Source organism: Anolis sagrei, chromosome 9 (genome assembly GCF_037176765.1).
Source record: "Anolis sagrei isolate rAnoSag1 chromosome 9, rAnoSag1.mat, whole genome shotgun sequence".
In the NCBI taxonomy this organism is placed as follows: Eukaryota; Metazoa; Chordata; class Lepidosauria; order Squamata; family Dactyloidae; genus Anolis; species Anolis sagrei.
Genome location: NC_090029.1, coordinates 10,761,201 through 10,780,510, shown reverse-complemented (window position 1 = coordinate 10,780,510; position 19,310 = coordinate 10,761,201). Strand labels below are relative to the sequence as shown.

Sequence of the window (19,310 nt, the reverse complement as noted above, 5' to 3'; positions counted from 1 at the left end):
GGGCGCTGCTGCCCCATAAGGTAAGGTAAAGGTTTCTCCTTGACATTAAGTCTAGTTGTATCCAACTCTGGAGGTGGTGCTCATCTCCATTTCTATGCTGAAGAGCTGGTGTTGTCCACAAACACCTCCTAGATCATGTGGCCAGCATGACTGCATGGAACGCCGTACCTTCCTGCCAGAGCGGTACCTACTGATCTACTCGCATTTGCATGTTTTTGAACTGCTAGGTTGGCAGAAGCTGGGGCTAACAGCAGGACCTCACCACATTCCCCGGATTCAAACTGCCAACCTTTCGGTCAGCAAGTTCAACAGCTCAGCGGTTTAACCCGCTGTGCCGCCGGGGACTCCCTGCTGGCCCATACAAGAGCCCAAAACATATTTAAAAAGCAGGGGGTTACAGATGATAATAATTACACTGCCATACCACTTTATCACACTAGAGAAAAACATCCACTTAAAATCCAGTTTCTGCCTCCTTTCTGGGCTTTGTAGTTTGGTGAGGCTGTTAAAGGCTCCCTCCTAAACTACAAACCCGAGAATTCTGCAGACAGAGGAAATCAGATTTTAAGTAGATTTTTTTCTAGTGTGATGAGGCCATAAAGAGCTATTAATCACACAGTCTGGATATAGATAGATTTAATATAATATTTATTTATTTATTTATTTAGCAATTTTGTATACCGGTCTTCTCCCATCTATCAGGGGACTCGGGCCGGTTTCCAACACTAAAATCACAAAACAATAATTAAAAACATCATATAACATATTCAATTAAAACGTTATAACAGCAAAATGCAATCACATAACAACAATGGTCAGTTGTCATAGTGAATTCGTTGTCCATCATTCATCGTCATCTATCTGATCACAGAAATATTGATTCACTCGTCGAAAACCAAACCCCATAGCCAGGTTTTCACCCATTTTCTGAACGACAGAATGGAGGGGGCAGTTCTGATCTCCAGTGGGAGAGAGTTCCAGAGTCGAGGGGCCACCACCGAGAAGGCCCTGTCCCTCGTCCCCACCAACACACCTGAGAGGCCGGTGGGTCCGAGAGCAGGGCCCCTCCAGACAATTTTAACAACCTAGATGGTTCATAGGGGAGAATACGTTCGGACAGGTAAACTGGGCCGGAGTCGTTTAGGGCTTTATAGGTTAACACCTATAATAATAATAATAATAATAATAATAATAATAATAATACTTTATTTATAGACCACTCTCCCTGAAGGGACTCAGAGTGGTTCTTTTTGGTTTTTATTTCAAGTCCTGACTTTCTAGTTTTCTTTCCCTATACAAAGTTCCAGGCTGGTTATCCCAGCTAGAAGAGTCCAAGAATCAAAAGAAACAATATAATACAAAATACAGAACAGTTGTGGAAGTAAATAGGCTATGAACAAGGACAAGCAATACTTTAAGTTGACCAACTTTCCAAAAATATTTTTTTCTGGAAGTTGGCATCTATAAAATACATGTGTGTGGCTAAGGTAGCAAGATTGTCCAACCACTGAATGAGAAATGGGGACTATTTTTGTATTCTGTCAACATTGTTAGAACTACACTCTGCGGATGTTGCCATTACATGCAACCTTTGAACACTACCTTGTCTTTAACTGTGGTCTCAGTAAATGCCAAAGAATCTCCTTAAGAATTACTGTGTACTACATTCAACCAAAGGATTAAGACTCCAATATGTCAGTCAGATATCCAAGGCAAGCTCACAACAGATGACACAAGTATATAGAGACCCGTTCAGCAATATTATCCAATATGATGAGTAGCCACTGATAGCTGCCCCTTCCATGCATTTGACAAATCTGTTTTGAATGCCACACAAGATGGTGGCTATCGATAACTTATTTTATATCTGCCTTGGGCAATGTGACACAGAAGCCTTATGGAGCACATTTTGGGGTATTGAGATTTGCAGGGATTGCCCCCTCTCCCTTTATGTTGAATTGTGGCTCTGAGTAATAATAATAATAACAACAACAATAACTAATAATAATATGATATTACGATATGAAAAAGATCTTGGAGTCCTCGTGGACAACAAGTTAAACATGAGCCAACAATGTGATGTGGCGGCAAAAAAAAAGCCAATGGGATTTTGGCCTGCATCAAGAGGAGCATAGTGTCTAGATCTATGGAAGTCATGCTACCCCTCTATTCCGCTTTGGTTAGACCACACCTGGAATATTGTGTCCAATTCTGGGCACCACAATTCAAGAGAGATATTGACAAGCTGGATTGTGTCCAGAGGAGGGTGACTAAAATGATCAAGGGTCTGGAGAACAAGCCCTATGAGGAGCAGCTTAAGGAGCTGGGCATGTTTAGCCTGAAGAAGAGAAGGCTGAGAGGAGATATGATAGCCATGTATAAATATGTGAGAGGAAGCCACAGGGAGGAGGGAGCAAGCTTGTTTTCTGCTTCCCTGGAGACTAGGACGCAATGGAACAATGGCTTCAAACTACAAGAAAGGAGATTCCATCTGAACATGAGGAAGAACTTCCTGACTGTGAGAGTCGTTCAGCAGTGGAACTCTCTGCCCCAGAGTGTGGTGGAGGTTCCTTCTTTGGAAGCTTTTAAACAGAGGCTGGATGGCCATCTGTCAGGAGTGATTTGAATGCAATATTCCTGCTTCTTGGCAGGGGTTGGACTGGATGACCCTCTTTGATTCTATTATTCTATTTTATATTAAATGTAATATTACTAATAATGTTACAATATAATGTTATAGTACAATGTAATATGTAACATTAATATTGTGCTATGGTAATAATATAATATATTGTATTTCCTTTTTACTTGTAAGCTGCTCTGAGTCCCCTTCGGGATGAGAAGGGCGGCATATAAATGTCGTGAACGAATAAATAAATATTACAATCTACACAAAGTACGGGGGAAGCTATTTCCCAATCTCCAGGTCTTTCAAGCACGATTTTATAAGAAAGCTAGAACATCAATCCAATGTATAAAACTCCCCATGGTCTACCTAACCACTGTTCACATGAACTCCTGTGTGATGAGATATGCATATTCTCATGCACTAATCAGGCATTTAAAGAAATCTTAATGATGTGAATTTGATCCTTTTTTAAGTCAGAAAAGATGTAGTGAGGAATTTAAGAACGGAAGTCGCTTACTGCTAGGCCTTGGCTTGTAAACTTCCCTATGTCCGCATTGAGAAATTTCCCAAGGGAATGTAGTCCTCAATCTTGAAAAAAGGTTTCCCACACTATATATACCATCTACTCCTTGTGACAATTTATTAATAGCATACTTGCTATCTTTCACTTTTACTGTAAACATTCATACCAGTGCTATTTATATTTGAATTAAAAGAGATTGGATCATATTTTTGTGCAGTTTTATAATGATGAAATAATAGTAATGTATTGGATCACTCCAACAGCCACAATGTCAGACTACACGGAGAAGCCACAGAAATCCACAAGCATGTGGACAATTTCAACAGAAAAGAGGAAACAATGAAAATGAACAAAATCTGGCTACCTGTATTAAAAGAACTCTAAAACCAGGACAGTAAATCAAGAGAGCAACGCTCAAAAATAGAGGTATTCCAGACAAGAATAAATCAGGACTAGCTAACACCTCTAAACAAAGGATTCCCCCAGGCTGCAACCAGCCAGATGTTGAAGCTGCAAGGCCATTCAGTGCTAATCAAGCTGGGCAACTGCAACATTCACACTTGTCTCCAACAGACAAGAGTTCCTTTTCCCACCATGGACATTATTCCATAGATCAGTGTTTCTCAACCTTCTTAATGCAGTGACCCCTTAATACAGTTCGACATGTTGTGGTGACCCCCAACCATAACATTATTTTCGTTGCTATTTCATAACTGTAATTTTACCATTGTTCTGAATCGTAATGTAAATATCTGATATGCAGGATGTATTTTCATTCACTGGACCAAGTTTGGCACAAATACCCAATACACCCACATTTGAATACTGGTGGGGTTGCGGGTGATTGATATTGTCATTTGGGAGTTGTAGTTGCAGGGATTTATAGTTCACCTAAAATCAAAGAGTATTCTGAACTCCACCAATGATGGAATTGAACCAAACTTGGTATACAGAACTCCCATGACCAACAGAAAATACTGGAGGGGTTTGGTGGGCATTGACCTTGAGTTTGGAGTTGTAGTCCACCTACATCCAGAGTGCACTGTGGACTCAAACAATGATGGATATGGACCAAACTTGACATAAATACTCAATATGCCCAAATATGAACATTGGTGGAGTTTAGGGGAAATAGACCTTGACATTAGGGAGTTGTAGTTGCTGGGATTATAGTTCACCTACAATAAAGGAGCATTTTGTACCCAACAAACAAGAGAATTAGGACAAACTTCTCACACAGAACCCCAATGACCAACAGAAAACACTGTGTTTTCTGATGGTTTTTGGTGACCCCTCTGACACCTCCTCGTGACCACCTCAGGGGTCCCGACTCCCAGGTTGAGAAACACTGCCATAGATATATAAACCTCCCTTGCTTAGTTTCCAATATACCTCACAACCTCTGAGGATGCCTACCATTGATGTGGGCAAAACATCAGGAGAGAATGCTGCTGGAACACAGCCATACAGCCTGGAAAAGTAACTCAATAGAAATGTACCTTATTATATGAAAAAGCCCCCCACCCCACCCCGGCAAAAGAAGAATTTGTCTGAAGGATTGAAAGAGACAAGTATGAATGTTACACGTATAAGATAATTACTGGTATTCTAGTACTGGATTGAGCACATTATGTTAGACAAGGATAAATGAATCTGGTTCCAGTTCAAGAGAGCAAATGTCAATCTGTTCAAAATACTTACAGCATATCTTTGTGCAAACTATATCTGTTAATCTGCTGGGGAAAAACTCAAACACACGCTGCTATACAGGGAAGAAGCACCCTTATACACCTTACTCAAGAAGTTTAAATTTTGTCTCAAATTCGAAAGCAATGTAATTCAAGCTCAGACACTCAGTTTTATCCCACTTTCCTATAAGTATTCAATCACTTTGCTATAAACATTTGCAGAGAAGAGAGGAAGATTTACAATATACCGTACATAAAACTTGGGATAAATTCTGTTAAATTTACGAATGCAAAGTAAGGCCTCCACCTTCGTTACTCGGGTTTGGATGGGAATATTTTAATAAATCAAATGCAGACATAATCCTTAGAATGTGCTCTTTAACTACCACTATTCCCTTTCCCACAAAATCACCAGACAATTGGATACATTTCTGCCAACGATGAACAAGTTTTCTGAAGCCGTCACGGAAGAAGAAGTCGACGCTCTGTTTCCGCAACCAGAGTCTCACAGTTCTCTCATCCTGGGTACCCATCGTGCACAGATCTTCCGATAGCCGAGCAATAATGGGACCCACACATAATCACCAGACATTTGGATACATTTCTGCCAACGATGAACAAGTTTTATGAAGCCGTAACGGAAGAAGTCAACACTCTGTTTCCACAACCAGCGTCTCACAGTTCTCTCATCCTGGGTACCCATCGTGCACAGATCTTCCGATAGCCGAGCAATAATGGGACCCACACATAATCACAGACATTTGGATACATTTCTGCCAACGATGAACAAGTTTTCTGAAGCTGTCACGGAAGAAGAAGTCGACACTCTGTCTCTGCAACCAGAGTCTCCTGGGTACGCATTGTGCACAGATCTTCCGATAGCCAAGCAATAATGTGACCCGATAGCCAAGCAATAATGTGACCCACACATAATCACCAGACATTTGGATACATTTCTGCCAACGATAAACAAGTTTTCTGAAGCCATAACAAAAGAAGTCAGCACTCTGTTTCCACAACCAGAGTCTCACAGTTCTCTCATCCTGGGTACTCATCGTGCACAGATCTTCTGATAGCCAAGCAATAATGTGACCCACATATAATCACCAGACATTTGGATACATTTCTGCCAACGATGAACAAGTTTTCTGAAGCCGTCACGGAAGAAGAAGTTGACACTCTGTTTCCGCAACCAGAGTCTCACAGTTCTCTCATCCTGGGTACCCATCGTGCACAGATCTTCCGATAGCCAAGCAATAATGTGACCCACACACAATCACCAGACATTTGGATATATTTCTGCCAACTATGAACAAGTTTTCTGAAGCCGTCAGAGAAGAAGAAGTCAACACTCTGTTTCCACAACCAGCGTCTCACAGTTCTGTCATCCTGGGTACCCATCGTGCATAGATCTTCCGATAGCCAAGCAAAGCAATAATGTGACCCACACGTTCTTGTGAAATGCAGATTATGCTTGAAATTTCTGAGTGATACGACGATTGTCCCTAATCAATCTGTCAACCTTTTGCTTGTGAAACTCGGTGGTTGCTGTCACAGGACGTCCAACTCTTTGTTTGTCACACAAGTCAGATGTTTCGACCTCAACATCTTTAAACTTTCTCGCCCAACGACGCACAGTACTCACATCAACACAATCACCATAAACAGCTTGCATTCTCTGATGAATCTCCTTTGGGGTGATTCTTGTAGTTTCTCAAATCACTCCTGACACACACACACACACACAAATTCCTGCAATGATCTCTTTAGGTCTCCCGCACGTGAACATAATGCCATTCACTCTGTTTTATTATTGTAACTTCTCATGACTTTTCTCAGCTATTTTTAGTTATTCTATTATTCCATACTGAGGACACAATATTCAACTAGATGCCAAATAGAAGCACGTTCCATATATTAACCTATTCAAGATTTCATAATTGGAAAAAAGGAGACAAACTAACATCTGATTTACAATATTGTCAGAAAACAACCGCTACCTCCAGCTGGAATTTTTCCTTTGAATGTATGTCTGGATAGTTTCTATAGCAACTGGAGACACATTATTTTTCTCCTTAACACTGTTTTACAGCTTCCATTTATATGTTTTTATTGCTCATAGTGGGGCTGGGGATGGAGACTATACCTTTGTCAGCCCCGTATTTCTATCAGGCTTTGCTTTCATTAGCCTCACTGGATAGAAGGATGATTTTAAAAATCCTATAAAATCCAAGTAGGATTATAATCCCACCAACTTTAAACTGCATAGGATACTGGTGGAAGGAGAAGAGGAGAAATTAGGCTCCTTAAAAAGCAAAACAAATATTTCTGAAAAAAAGTATTGCCACATGCTATTTAATATTTTGGTGGTTAAAAACAAATAGTGATTACTATTTTATTATTACACATTATTGTTGTTGTTGTTGTAAGACTCAGACAGTTGGAAGGGAATCCCAAAGGCCATCTAGTCCAGCCCCCTTTCTTTCTGCCAGGCAGGAAGATAATTTACTATTTTATTATTACACTATTATTATTATTATTATTATTATTACTATTGTAAGACTCAGGCAGTTGGATGGAAACCCCAAATGCCATCTAGTCCAGCCCCCTTCTTTCTGCAAGACAGGAAGATAGAATTACTATTCTATTATTGTACATTATTATTATTATTATTATTATTATTATTATTAGACTCAGACAGTTGGAAGGGAACCCCAAAGGCCATCTAGTCCAGCCCCCTTCTGTCTGCAAGACAGGAAGATAGAATTACTATTCTATTATTGTATATTATTATTGTTGTTGTTGTTGTTGTTGGACTCAAGACAGTTGGAAGGAAACCCCAAATGCCATCTAGTCCAGCCCCCTTCTTTCTGCCAGGCAGGAAGATAGAATTACTATTTTATTATTGTACATTATTATTGCACATTATTATTATTATTATTATTATTATTATTATTATTATTATTATTGGATTCAGACAGTTGGAAGGGAACCCCAAAAGCCATCTACTTTCTGCCAGGCAGGATGATATTATTATTATTATTATTATTATTATTATTATTATTATTATTATTATTGTAAGACTCAGACGGTTGGAAGGAAGCCCCCTTCTTTCTGCCAGGCAGGAAGATAGAATTACTATTCTATTATTGCACATTATTATTATTCAAAGTGCTGGTGTTAACCTATAAAGCCCTAAACAACTCCGGCCTGGTTTACCTCTCCGAACGTATTCTCCCCTACGAACCATCAAGATTACTAAGATCGTCTGGAGGGGCCCTGCTCTCGGTCCCACCAGCCTCACAAGCGCGGCTGGTGGGGACAAGGGACAGGGCCTTCTCGGTGGTGGCCCCACAACTCTGGAACTCTCTCCTGCCAGAGGTCAGAACCGCCCCAACAATCCTGATATTCAGGAAACAGGTGAAGTCGTGGTTATGGAGACAGGCTTTCGAAGAATGAGACAACGATCTGGATGGAAGACGGTGTATATTCGTTATTCGATTTTAGTATGACGACTGACCACTGTAGTTTTAAATATATGTACTTTTTAAATGTTTTATTGTAATGTGTACTTTGATATTTTACCGATTGTATGTGTTTTATGGTTGGAAACCGGGGTGAGTCCCTCTTATGAGGTGAGAAGCTCGGTATATAAAACTTTGAAATAAATAAATAAATATTATTATTATTATTATTATTATTATTATTATTATTATTGGACTCAGACAGTTGGAAGGGAACCCCAAAGGCCATCTAGTCTTTCCTCTTTCTTCAGGCAGGAATAATAATAATAATAATAATAATAATAATAAACTTTATTTGTACCCCGCTCCATCTCCCCGATGGGGACTCTGTGCGGCTTACATAAGGCCAAGCCCAAAACAACAATTACATGAAATAAAACAAAACTGTAAATGCAAATAATAAACAATAATAACGCAATTACATAAAACAAAAGACAACATAGCAATATAAAATTACAATAAACACAATAAACACAATCACGGTAACATGGGCGAGCTACATGTAATGGATAAAAGAAAATTGGGTAGAAACAGATTAAAAACTCAGGTGAGATAAACATTTTAGTGGAATATATAATAAAAATTGCCTCCAGAACATGGCCATATAGCCCGGAAAAACCTACAACAACCCAGTGATTCCGGCCATGAAAGCCTTCGACAATACTATTATATTATTATATATTATTATTATTAAACTCAAACAGTTGGACGGGAATACTAATACTAATACTAATTAATAAGTCATGCTTATGGCAGATTCTCCCATCCTTTCTGCTCCATATAAAACAACAACAAAAACGAATAATAATAATAATAATAATAATAATAATAATAATAAGTCAAGCTTATGGCAGGTTCTCCCATTCTTTCTGATCCTAATAACAACAACAACAAATCAAGCTTATGGCAGGTTCTCCAATCCTTTCTGCCCCATATAATAATACTAATACTACTAATAATAATAGCAACAGTAAGTCAAGCTTACGGCAGGTCCTCCCATCCTTTCTCCCAACTAATTATATCTTCCTGCCTGGACTAGATGGCTTTTGCACTGGTTAAGAAAAGAAATCCGAAGTGTCAGATAAAGGAACCACACACTTCTGTTGATACCTTTTGCAAATTGACTTAATTGGGGGCTCAAAACTTAAGGAAAACGTATTTCTAGTTCTTTTTGATGCGTTAAGATGTGTAACAAAGGTCTAGTTCTAGCAGTATCAGCTAGGGATCCTATTAATCTTTTTGGCCAGTTTCCTCTTTTAAACCGCAGCACTGTTGATGTCCCTAGGAAGTAGAGAAACACTATTTCATACCAAACGATAACTAGACAAGCATCATAGTCAAGAAATCGCATCATGCATTTCCAGAATGTGGGAAACCTTGGCCCAGGGAGGAGAAAAATAAATAAGGAGAAAAGTAATTTAAAATGTTCTATTACTATTCTCTCACATTTTAGGGAAATGTCACTAGCAGTAGAAGGTAAACATATCCAGTTACTTTCCACTTTGTTCTGGCTCCAAAAACACATACAGAAAATATGGTTTCACATTAATTGCCCCATCTATTGGAATGGACACAATGTGATTTAGAGAAACAACTAAATTGAGCTGAAACAAACTAACTGTGGTTGGCAAACTGCGGTGTTCGCCAACCACAGTTAAGGTAAACCACAGTAATTTGTTGCCATGCCACAGTAATCTGTGCACATTCAGAAGAAGACCAAAAAGCCGCTCTAAACACCTTTGCAGAAGAATACGAGAAGCTCAGCCTTTCACTGAACATCTATCGGACAGATGATAAGCTCTTTAACCTCAGCAGACTGAAAGCCAAAACCAAGGTCACAACAACATGTTATAGAACTCCAATATGCTGATGACAATGTCGTTTGTGCACATTCAGAAGAAGACTTACAAGCCACTCTAAACACCTTTGCAGAAGCATACGAGAAGCTCAGCCTTTCATTGAACATCTATCGGACAGATGACAAACTCTTTAACCTCAGCAGACTGAAAGCCAAAACCAAGGTCACAACAACATCTGTTATAGAACTCCAATATGCTGATGACAATGTTGTTTGTGCACATTCAGAAGAAGACTTACAAGCCACTCTACACACCTTTGCAGAAGCATACGAGAAGCTCAGCGTTTCATTGAACATCTATCGGACAGATGACAGACTCTTTAACCTCAGCAGACTGAAAGACAAAACCAAGGTCACAACAACATCTGTTATAGAACTCCAATATGCTGATGACAATGTCGTTTGTGCACATTCAGAAGAAGACTTACAAGCCACTCTAAACATTTTTGCAGAAGCATACAAGAAGCTCGGCCTGTCATTGAACATTGAAAAACCAAAGTGACCTTCCAGCAGTCACCAGCCAATCCCTCGGCAATGTCAGAAATACAGCATTATTTATTTATTTATTTAGAGCTTTTATAACCCAGTCTTCTTGACCTCCGAAGAGGGACTCAGGCCGGCTATGAGTAGAATATTCAACACAAATATAGTAAAAATAATAGCATCATAATACATTAATACAAAATACATTAAAATACAGATCATACAATATCATACAATTACAAAAGCCAGGTCGTCGGAATAAAATCACAAATTCATCACCATCCGCTGGTGTGGTCAGCTGTTATTGACTCGATCATCATTCTGCAAATGCTATATTCCAAAGCCAGGTTTTTACCAGCTTTCTGAAAGTCAGGAGGGAAGAGGCAGATCTAATCTCCAACGGGAGAGAGTTCCAGAGCCGAGGGGCCACCACCGAGAAGGCCCTGTCCCTCGTCCCCACCAGACGCAATTGCAAAGGTGGTAGGACTGAGAGCAGGGCCTCTCCAGAAGATCTTAACAACCTTGATGGTTCATAGGGGAGAATGTTAGAAAATGTGAACCATTTCCACTCCCTTGGCAGCCACCTCTCCACAAAAGTCAACATTGACACTGAAATAATAATAATAATACTAATAATAATACGAATAATAATAAACTTAATTTGTAACCCGCCACCATCTCCCCAAAGGGGACTCGGATAGGCTTACATGGGGCCAAGCCCAAATAAAAATTACAATATAACAATACAAATTGCAATCAAATAAACAACATAACAATAAAATATAAAACATCAAAACATATAAAACGATATACACAAAACATAGGAAATATGCATAATACAACACCGCCCGAGCTCTGCAAGTGCAGCATTCTTCCGAATGAAGCAAAGTATTGTCGAAGGCTTTCATGGCAGGAATCACTGGATTGTTGTAGGTTTTTTCGGGCTATTTGGCCATGTTCTAGAAGCAGTCTCTCCTGACGTTTCGCCTGCATCTATGGAAGCATCCTCATTGCCTCTGACGATGCTTGCCATAGATGTAGGCGAAACGTCAGGAGAGAATGCCTCTAGAACATGGCCATATAGCCCGAAAATACCTACAACATTCCCATCCAAACCCAAGTAATGAAGGTGGAGGCATTACTTTTCATTCAATCCTCACATTTCAAAAATGTAACTGTTTCCTTGTTGCTTTTCAAGCTTAGGAAGCTTAATTTAAGTGTCAACAGTAATTACAAAGTTTTGTTTTTTTGAAAAATCCAGTTTGCATGCTACACTGTCCTAAGACCAACGTCCTTGTTTATAAAGCTATTGTCCTCCCAACCCTGCTATAGAGGGAACTGTCTACAGAATTCACACTCAACTTTTGGAACGATTCCATCAGCACTGCCTCTGAAAAATCCTGCAAATTTCTAGGGAAGACAGGCAGACAAATGTTAGCGTGCTGGAAGAAGCAAAGACCACCACCACTGAAGCAATGCTCTTACGCCATCAATCGGAATTGGCCACATTGTCCGAATGCCTGATCATCATCTCCCAAAGCAGTCACTATACTCTCAACTCAAGAATGGGAAACGTAATGTTGGTGGGCCCCTCTTCCTTTTGCATTCCACTTTCCCCAATTATGCTGGGGAAAGTGGAAGGCAAAAGGAAGAGGGGCCGACCAAGGGCAAGATGGATGGATGGCATCCTTGAAGTGACTGGACTGACCTTGCAGGAGCTGGGGGTGGTGACGGCCGACAGGGAGCTCTGGCGTGGGCTGGTCCATGAGGTCACGAAGAGTCGGAGACAACTGAACGAATGAACAACAACAACAAGATAGATAGATAGATAGGCTTAAAGCCATCCTCAAAAACTGTGGTACAGTATAAACACTGAGAAACAGGAAGTGCTGACTTTGAGTGCTCTAACTGGAGGTTAGCTGTGACCAGCAGTGCTGTGGAATTCAAAGAGGCATGAATGGAAGGCGAAAGGGGAAAACGTACCAAGAAGAAGGCATGCCAAGCCAACCCTGAACCGGGACCGCCTTCCACCTGGAAATTAATGTCCTCACTGCGGAAGAACGTGCGGATCAAGAATAGGCCTCCACAGCCGCCTACGTATACACTGCCAAGACACTACACTTGGAGGGCTATCATCCTCGGACTAAGAGGTAACTCTCCACTTTGTTCTGGGTGCAAAATCACATACAGAAGCTGTTGTTTTACATTAACTGCTCCATCTATTGGAATGTACACAATGCAATTTAGACACATAAGTAAATTTAGATGAAGCAAACTAACTGTGGTTGGCAAACTGCGGTGTTCGCCAACCACAGTAATTTGTTACCATATGCATTGTCGAAGGCTTTCATGGCCGGAATCACTGGGTTGTTGTAGGTTTTTTTGGGCTATATGGCCATGGTCTAGAGGCATTCTCTCCTGACATTTCACCTGCATCTATGGCAAGCATCCTCAGAGGTAGTGAGGTCTGTTGGAACTAGGAAAAAGGGTTTATATATCTATGGAATGACCAGGGTGGGACAAAGGACTCTTGTCTGCTGGAGCTAGGGGTGAATTTATTTATTTATTATTTATTTATTTCACGCATTTCTACCCCACCCTTCTCAACCACCGAGGGGGGGACTCAGGGTGGCTTACAAAAGGCACAATTCCATGCCAACACAAACAATAAGATAAAAACTTATATCAACAGCAATTATAAAACAATTAAAACAATCAATTATACATCACAATCCATAAAACCAGTGTAATGCTCAACGTTCACCAGCTCAGAGTCCATAAATTCATTCCACATTGTCTAATCCTATCAATTCTAGTCATCATTGTCCTTTGTCTATCTGCCAGATTACCCAAAGGCCTGGGCCCATATACATGTTTTTAGTTTCCTTCTAAAAGAGAGGAGGGATGTCGATGACCTAATTTCCCCGGGAAGTGAATTCTACAGGCGAGGGGCCACCACCGAGAAGGCCCTGCTCCTTGTCCCCACCAATCTCACTTGTGATAGAGGTGGGGCCGAGAGCAGGGCCTCCCCAGAAAATCTTAAATGAATGTTTCAACTGACCACCTTGATTAGCATATAATGGCCTGACAGTGCCTGGAGCAAACCTTTGTTGAGAGGTGATTATGTTGCCATATGATTTCAATGAAATGTTAAATTAAAGGTAATATGTACTAGAAGTTTTGAATGTCTTCTTCATGGTGATGTTTAGAGGAAGAGACGTCACAACCTGGGTGGGAAGAAAGGCTAGGCTGAATTTCATAATGTGAAGCCACCAGAGGTGGCCCTAGGTAATTTTCAATGGTAAGCAAATAGTATTTTACCCTCCCCCCCCAACCAATCACTGATATATATTTTCTGTTCGTCGTGGGAGTTCTGTGTGCCATATTTGGTTCATTTCCATCATTGGTGGAGTTCAGAATGCTCTTTGATTGTAGGTGAACTATACATCCCAGTAACTACAACTCGCATATGTCAAGGTCTATTTTTTCCCAAAAGCACCTCAAGAGCGCCCCTGGGCAAAATCAACTATACTGCAAATGCTTACTTTGCGTATGTGTGGAAGCCACCCACACATACTTGCAGTTCTGAGAATACAGTAAAAAATTTCTCCACTTGCTATAAGTCTCCATTTTCATTTTATATAAAAATCCTCTAGATTTGTGTGTCATAAAAAATCTCAGAAACCATTAGAGAAATTTACCATGGTTTTCCATCCATGATACATTTCCTTGCCTAGCTATCTTGAATTCTAACAAGTGAATACTTCTTGCTTTCAGGATAAATTTGCTGTTTGTTTAATGGAAACAGTACACTAGGAAGATAATCAGAAATTTCTATCTTATGTCTCACAGCAGCAACGTATCAACAGCCCTTCAAAATATTTACTCTTAGGACAGTGTAGCATGCAAACTGGATTTTGCACAAAAAAACCCCTTTGTAATTACCATTGACACTTAAATCAAGCTTCCTAAGCTTGAAAAGCAACAAGGAAACAGTTACATTTTTCAAATATGAGGGTTGAATGAAAAGTAATGCCTCCACCTTCATTACTTGGGTTTGGATGGGAATGTTGTAGGTTTTTTCAGGCTATATGGCCATGTTCTAGAGGCATTCTCTCCTGACATTTCGCCTGCATCTATGGCAAGCATCCTCAGAGGTAGTGAGGTCTGTGAGTGAGGATGCTTGCCATAGGTGCAGGCGAAACGTCAGGAGAGAATGCCTCTAGAACATGGCCACATAGCCCGAAAAAAACCTACAACAACCCAGTGATTCCGGCCATGAAGGCCTTCAGCAATACATCGGATGGGAATATTTTAATAAATCAAATGCAGAAATAATCATTACAACATGCTCTTTAACTACCACTATTCACTTTTCCACATAATCACCAGACAATTGGATAAATTTCTGCCAACGATGAACAAGTTTTCTGAAACCACGACGGAAGAAGTCGACACTCTGTTTCCGCAACCCATCATGCACAGATCTTCTGATAGCTAAGAAAAAGCAATAATGTGACCCACACATTCTTGTGAAATGCAGATTATGCTTGAAATTTCTCTCTGAGTGATACGACGATTGTCCTGAATCAACCTGTCAACCTTTTGCTTGTGAAACTCGGTGGTTGCTGTCACAGGACGTCCAACTCTTTGTTTGTCATGCAAGTCAGATGTTCCCACCTCAACATCTTTAAACTTACTTGCCCAATGATACACAGCACTCACATCAACACAATCCCCATAAACAGCTGATGAATCTCCTTTGGGGTGACACATTCTGCTGTCAAGAATTCAATGACTGCACATTGCTTAAGTCACATTGACCGGCTGTCTCCGCAGGGTTCCATACTTCACACTTTAACAACACAACCATTCAATGCTAAGGCTTCCCGCCAAAATGGAACTGTAGAGGAGAGTCTACTGAACAAGCCAGTACCTGCCACATACCAGTACTGCCATCTGTTGAGGAGTTACGAAGCTGGAGGCATTACTTTTCATTCAACCCTCGTACAATTTGTATCACAAATTCGTCTTGTTAGATGGCCAACAGAAGTTTATCGTCCTTTAAAATATATATGTATATGTATATATACACACATACATATATAAATGCACATACATGCAGCTGGAAATAGAAAAGCTTGTAAGATTGCCATATACAAGGGGTATTTTTTTAAGTAAGGCCCGTTTTGTTGTAGACACTAGTAGTTTGCGCATACCGCAACGAGCGCGTGCGTCGTGTACCGGCATGCCTCAGGAACAACTGTGCTCAGTTTCCGCTCTGTAGCTAACCTGTACGGTTCTGTTCTGTGCTTTAAAAATGTTTAGGACTATCCACTCACCCTCTGCATGTTTGGTTCGATCAGTGATACGGTTTTTGTCAGCAAGGAACCTGCCTGCTGCAGAAATTCATCGACAGATTTGTGAAGTGTACGGTGATACTGTTATGAGTGAAAGCAAAGTGCGTAAGTGGGTACGACAATTCAAAGATGGTCGTGACAACGTCCATGATGAGGACCACTCCGGTCGCCCTTCTTTGATTACAGACGATTTGGTTATCGGAGCAGGCGGCAAGTTTTTATGAAGAGGGTATTTTAAAATTGGCTCAGAGGTATGAGAAGTGTTTGAACAAACTTGGCAACTATGTCGAAAAATAGAGTGAAGTATGTACTTTCTGAAAATAAATTTCCTTTTTTGAAATAAACTTTCGTTGTGTACTTATGTTCCAACGGACCTTACTTTAAAAATTCCCCTCGTATTTAATCTTTTTAATCTGTACCCAGTACATTTGCCCGGCCTAGTTTTATTGTGTCACGGTGTGCTGTTTTTACTGTTTACTGTTATTGCTTTAATGTTTTTGATTTGCTTTTGGTTTATATGTAATTGTTATATTGTTGTTGTATTGTGGCCTTGGCCTTTGTAAGCCGCATCGAGTCCTTTGGGAGATGCTAGCGGGGTACAAATAAAGTTAATAATAATAATTATTTATATATTTATTTGCTGCATTTGTTAACCGCCGCTCTCAGCCCTAGGGCGACTCGCGGCGGTGTACAACATATAAAAAACAATTTGCAATAAGCTACAACGGCAAAAACCAACATATCACTAATACACAATCATCTAGTTACACTAAAATAATCCGCTCCGTCTTATCATAGAATCATAACCAATCTCGTAGTCCATATTCCGTTCCAGTTGTCATTCCAGTTACTGTAGCACTCAGTTAAATGCCTTCTCGAATAGCCATGTCTTCAGGCTCTTACGGAAGGACATAAGGGAGGGCGCCTGTCTGATAATAATAATAATAATCAAACTATGATAGAATTGCACATTTCTTAGAAGAGCATCCTTTACATTTCCAAGAAGCTTTTTCTTCTCCCTTCCTTTAAGGAGCAATGAATGCTAAGGCTCCCACTAAAATGGAACTATAGAGGAGTTGCCACATGCAACTCCTGGAACGATTCCATCAGCGCTGCCTCCGGAAAATCCTGCAAATTTCTTGGGAAAACAGGCGGACAAATGTCAGCGTGTTGGAAGGAGCAAAGACCACCAGCATTGAAGCGATGGTCCTCTGCCATCAACTCCGCTGGGCCGGCCACGTTGTCCGGATGCCCGACTACTGTCTCCCAAAGCAGTTGCTCTACTCCGAACTTAGGAACGGAAAAGGGAATGTTGGTGGACAGGAAAAGAGATTGAAAGATGGGCTCAAAGCCACTGAACAAGCCAGTACCTGGTACATGCCAGTACTGCCATCTGTTGAGGTGTTACAAAGGTGAAGGCATTACTTTTCATTCAACCCTCGTAATACAAATTTTGCACATCAATGTAGTACAAACCAGTTTTAGCTTTCTACAAGTCTGCATTGTGTTGGAAAGGTAGATCTGATAAGGCAGAATTGTGAATTAAGTAAACCCCCCCCCCCCCAATATTGTTGGACTGCAATCCCATCAGTGTCAATGGTGAGGAATGCTGGGAGCTGGAATCCAGCAACACTTGGAGCAACACATGAATCCGACTCTGAGATATGAGAACAAGTAGCAGTCACACCCTCTTGGCCTCAGATGAAGGCAAAGGCAACCCTCCTTCTGAACAAACCTTATCAAGACAACCACCTCAGGGTCACCTTAAATCAGAAAACAACTTGAAGGCACGCAGCAGCAGCAACAAAGCCTTGATGCTTCAAAAGAAACTGTTAGAATCTTTCAGGCACCCTTTCTAAATGTGCCTGGAGGATCAAACACCAAACTGCTCCTGCGTGGCTTATACTACTTCAAAACAGGATCTAGGGCTGAAGTCTGGTATAAGTGAAAATGAATAGATGTAAGGGAGGGACAGTTATCTTCTAAGTTTGCAAGAGGTGAAGTGCTAAACATTTTTGCTATGTGTGAACTGAATTTAATAAATAATGGGAGGTTAGCCTGCACATCTGCACATTTTTTGTGTGTCAGGAGGGACTTGAGAAACTGAGTCACTTCTGGTGTAAGATAATTGGTTGTCTGCAAGGACGATGCTCAAATTTGTCACCATCCTGTGGGAGGCTTCTCGTATGACTCTGCATGAGAAGCTGGAGCTGACAGATGGAACTTCACTCCTCCCCTCCGGTATTCAATCTGCTGATCTTTCCATCAGCAGAAAGGTTTAACTCAATGTTTCTCAACCTGGGCAATTGCAAGGGGGTTTCAGAGTGGTCTTAGGAGCCCCTTTAGCAGAGAAGGCTGCAGATCTCTCTACCTGTCCTTCTCTTCCTGTTTGGAAACAGACGGCAAATCCGTCTATCAAAAGCCCTCCTCCGCTGTGATTGGCTGGCCTCTCAGCCAAAGGGAGGGCTGTTTCTGAGACTCCAAGAGGGGAGGGGAGAGCAGGTGTGCTCAATGCATCGTAGCGTGGCGTGCATGTGTAGGCAAGGGAGAGCATGCCAAGTCTGGTCCAGATCCAAAAGACTCTCTGGATGTCTTAGCCTTGACTTTGGTGGAGAGGTGGCTGCCAAGGTAGTGGAAATGATCAACATCTCTGGATGTAGGTGAACTACAACACCAAAACTCAAGGACGATGCCCAGCAAACCCTTCCAGTATTTTCTGTTGGTCATGGGAATTCTGTGTGAAAAGATGGGCTCAATGCCATCGTTGGTGGAGTTCAGAATGCTCTTTGATTGTAGGTGAACTATAAATCTGAGCTCTGCGAGTGCAGCATTTTTCTGAATGAAGCAGAGAGTGTTTGAAGACCGGGACATCCGTAGGGATACTAAGGTGCTTGTTTATAAAGCTATTGTCCTCCCAACCCTGCTATACGCCTGCGAAACGTGGACTGTCTAAAGATGCCACATGCAACTCCTGGAATGATTCCATCAGCGCTGCCTCCGGAAAATCTTGCAGATCTCTTGGGAAGAGAAGCGGACAAATGTCAGCATCCAGGAAGGAGCAAAGACCACCAGCATTGAAGCGATGGTCCTCTGCCATCAGCTCCGTTGTCCGGATGCCCGACCACTGTCTCCCAAAGCAGTTGCTCTACTCCGAACTCAAGAACGGAAAACGGAATGTTGGTGGGCAGGAAAAGAGATTGAAAGATGGCCTCAAAGCCAACCTTAAAAACTCTGGCATAGACACT

General features: G+C 41.0%; 1 protein-coding gene across 5 annotated transcripts in view; it reads right to left on the bottom strand.

Annotated features, from left to right (window-relative positions):
* Positions 1-19,310, bottom strand: part of PEAK1 (pseudopodium enriched atypical kinase 1) — a 122,601-nt gene that overhangs the window by 62,728 nt on the left and 40,563 nt on the right. The window contains exon 1 of one of the 5 annotated variants that reach the window (XM_067471271.1): positions 10,289-10,308. The exons of the other annotated variants lie outside the window; for them this stretch is intronic. The gene's annotated coding sequence lies outside the window, so the exon portion shown is untranslated. Of the gene's footprint in view, positions 1-10,288; positions 10,309-19,310 lie in introns of those variants that run through there. 5 annotated transcript variants of the gene reach the window in all.